The following is a 4,026-nucleotide window of genomic DNA, read 5'->3' as shown; positions in this document are numbered from 1 at the left end:
TCTCAAGTTTCCGGATCGACTTCTTCTTTGTGAGGATATCTTTCATGTACTTTGCATAGGCCGGAACGTGGTTGATTAATTCCGTGAAAGGAATTGAGACTTCTAAATTCTTCACAATTTCCATGAACTTTCCAAGTTGATCATCAAATTTGGGCTTGGCTTGACGACTTGGAAAAGGAAGTCTAATCACAATGGGCTCCTTCTCTTTGGCCTTGTCTTCATTTTTCTTTGAACTTTCTTCTTTTGATGATTCTCCATCTTTGGAGTTTTGCACAATTTCTTCCTTTTCACTAGCTTCCACAACTTCATCCTCAACTTGCTTCTTCGGTGCCTCATACCTTGTACCACTTCTCAAGTGAATGGCACTAACCGTTTCATGTCTAGGGGGATTACTTTGAGGTGGTAATTGCCCCTTTTGTCTTTGTGAGCTTGAAGATGCTAGTTGAGTCAATTGTGTTTCCAACATCTTGGTGTGAGCTAGAATGTTGTTGATGGTGGTTTCTTTTGCTTGGCTATCTTTTTGCATTTGGGTGAAAAATTCTTGTTGATTCTTTTGCATTTGGAGGACCGCTTTTTGGACATCAAAGCCTTGGTCATTTTGGTGATTGTATGGATTTTGATTTTGGTAACCTTGGTTTTGATTGTAAAAGGGTCTTTGATTTTGGTTTCTCATGGGTGGTGGAGTGTATGTTGTTTGAGGGTTTTGAACATTTTGGCTCTTGTATGAGAGATTTGGATGGAAATTGATGTTTTCATTGTAAAAATTTGAATAAGGGGTACCACTTTTGTAAGCTTGGAAAGCATTAACTTGTTCGGTTGTTCCCCTACACTCACTTGGGTCATGACCCAAAGTTCCACAATTCTCACATATCCCACTTGGGATTGATGAGGAAGCCGTCATGGCATTGACATGATGCTTCGATGATTTTGAGTTTTCCTCAAGTCTAGCCATAGCTTGTTCAAACTTCAAGTTGATTGTGTCAATGTGAGCACTAAGTTGAGCACCCAATTGAGTAACGGAGTCCACTTCATGCTTTCCTCCTCTAGTAGCCTTGCGAGGTCTACTATATTGTGAATTATGGACCGCCATTTCCTCAATCTTGTTCCATGTTTGATTGTCATCAACTTCGGTAAACATTCCATTTGATCCCATATTGAGAATGTTCCTAGAATCTTCATATAAACCATTCCAAAATTGTTGCACCAAAAACCATTCGCTAAGTCCATGGTGAGGACATGAGCGACAAATACCTTTAAACCGCTCCCAAGCTTCATACAAAGACTCTTCATCCCTTTGCTTAAAACCCGTAATTTGAGCTCTTAGCATGTTGGTCTTTTCCGGTGGGTAGAATTTTTTGTAGAAAGCTAGAGCCAACTTCTTCCAAGAATCTATTCCAAGGGTGGCCTTATCAAGGCCCTTCAACCATTGCTTTGCGGTGCCGATTAAGGAAAAAGGAAATAAGACCCATCTTATTTGGTCTTGAGTCACGCCCGTTTGAGAGATAGCATCACAATAATCGCAAAAGGTTTCCATATGAGAATGAGGGTCCTCACTAGGCATTCCCCCGAATTGGCTCCTCTCAACTAGTTGGATGAAGGCGGACTTGGCAATAAAATTTCCGGTGAGATGTTGCGGTGTAGGAGTACCATTTGGTAGATTATCCTCGGTGGGTACGGAGTGTGACGAGAATTTTGGCATTGTAGGTGGATTTTGTGGGATATTGTGTAATGGGTTTTCTTCTCCTTCTATTGCGAAAGGATTGACAAACTCACTAGTGGGTTGAACAACTTCACCAACACCTCTCAAATTCCTCCTAACAAGTCTCCTATTGTTCGTCAAGGTTCTTTCGATTTCACGGTCAAAAGGTAACAAATCACTTTGTAACCTTCTAGACATGCAAAATATCAAACAACTCAAAAACAATTAGAACAAACCTTAAGGATTTTTACTTCCTCAAAGCGAAGAAAGACACAACTAATAACAAAAAGGAAATCTAAATCAAACAAACACCGTCCCCGGCAACGGCGCCATTTTTGAGCGGACCGTTTAGTATTCACAAATAAATAGATGTGGTCGTTGGTCACGGTCGAATCAAAACACAATTTATAGCTTAACAAGCAACTCTACAATTAGTAAAGAGGCAAGTAAAGGTCGGATCCAAAGGGACGAGAGTTGAAATGAGATTTCTATTGTAACTAGTGGTGTCTAAGGGGTGTCACAAATTGGGTTGATGTAGAAGGTTACTAAACTAGAATAACAATGAAAATAAACAAGCAAGATGAATAAAAGGGGGTGTAAACAATTGATTAAAGGCACTAGGGTGTCATGGGATCATAGGGGAATCATGGGATATGATCATACAAACATGTTCTCAAATTATAAGCAAGCAATTATTGTTGTGATGGATTGAGTTGGGTTATGTCTTACAATCCTAGGAAAGTTTGGGTCCCGGAGCCGAATCGATTAGATTGTACAACACCTACAAGTCGACTTAATCTTCCCTACTCAACAACATGCATGGTCTAATGAGACTCGAGTTGGGTTATGTCTTACAAGTCTCATTGAAAAGATAGGAGATGATAGTAAATGCAAGGATTCATAGGCTTAGCATTTCATCAAATATAACATGTGCATGAGTTGAGATCAAAACAAGCAAGCAAATAAGATATGAACGCATATTAATTTAAGCATGAATCATTCCCCATGTTGGTTTCCCCTAATCACCCATTAACCCTAGCTAAGAGACTACTCACTCATTATCATGTTGATCATGCTAGCAAGGTTGTCAATCATACCAACAATATGAAACATGATGAATAAATGAAAGTAATTAACAATAATTAAAAAGGGATTAAGAGATTATACCTACTAATAATTCCAATAATAAAGCAAAGATAATAGAAGTACTTGATGATTGATTGAGAGGTTGTCAATCTCCCAATAATAACCCAAATAATCTTCAATTACCCAAAATAAAGGATGAACAAAAGAGAGATTAAAGAACTAAAACTTGGATTAAAACTTGATTAATACTTGATTACAATATTGAAGAGAGATTTGATTTATATTAACTACACTAATTATTGATAAGAAGAACATGCTCCTCTAATTAGACTAATGGGGTATTTATAGTGAAAATTAGGGAGGATGCATTAGGGTTAACTAAGGGCTAAACTAGTAATTACACTTTTTAAGTTGAGCAAGGAGACTCGGTATTTTTCCGAGAGAAGGGCTTCTCTTTTCGTAGCTTGAAGAAGACAACCCGCACTGTGAAGGAATCCGGGCGGATTAGGGTCGGGACGGCCGGATTTGGGCGATGGAATCCGAGCGGATTCTGGGAATCGGGCGGATTCTTTGAGGGGGAATCCGAGAGGATTCCACTGGGACGCTTCGGATTGTGCAAGGGCGGGGACGGGCGGATTGTTGACAATCCGCTCGGATTGTCGATCGTGATACTTCTTCTTTTTCTTCCCTTTTCTTCATAAATTCCTTGGGGATTTCCTTGGGGACTCAAGGATCCTTTCTCAACATTGCTCTTCTACTATGATATGTACAAAGGCCTTCTAATCTTGTCTCTCCTTGATGCTTGGTCATTGAATTTGATCAATTTAGTCTTGTTTTGCCACGAAAATGCAAGATTCTTACTCCTTTCCTAACAAGGGATCAAAATCTCAAAGAATATGCAAAACAAAGAACTAAAGATAAGAAATGACCCAAATAAGCACTAAAAAGCATGGAAACAAGGGCAATTCGGGGGATAAATATGCGCCAATTATGGTCACATCAGTACTATGTTAGCTACCCAGTCAGAATACTCGGAAACTTTGATGAACCCGGCTTTGAATTGCTTATCGACTTCTTCCTTAATCTTGAGAGCCCATTCTGTTCTCATTTGACGAAGCTTTTGTTTCACAGGCTTGAAACCTGGCTTAATTGGGATTCTATTTTCGGCGGTATCCTTGTCGATCTCTGGCATGTCTTAGTAGGACCAAGCGAAGACGTCGTTGAACTCGTTTTGGAGGTCT

General features: G+C 39.5%; 1 non-coding gene across 1 annotated transcript; it reads left to right on the top strand.

Moving 5' to 3' along the window:
* Positions 1 to 1,220: 1,220 nt before the first annotated feature.
* On the top strand, positions 1,221 to 1,327 carry LOC141589204 (small nucleolar RNA R71). The gene has a single exon (XR_012520154.1). It is a non-coding gene; the product is annotated as a small nucleolar RNA R71 (small nucleolar RNA).
* Positions 1,328 to 4,026: the final 2,699 nt, after the last annotated feature.

This window comes from Silene latifolia, chromosome 6 (assembly GCF_048544455.1).
Source record: "Silene latifolia isolate original U9 population chromosome 6, ASM4854445v1, whole genome shotgun sequence".
Taxonomy (NCBI): Eukaryota; Viridiplantae; Streptophyta; class Magnoliopsida; order Caryophyllales; family Caryophyllaceae; genus Silene; species Silene latifolia.
The sequence above is the reverse complement of the archived record's forward strand: the minus strand, read 5'-3'. Positions and strand labels throughout refer to the sequence as shown.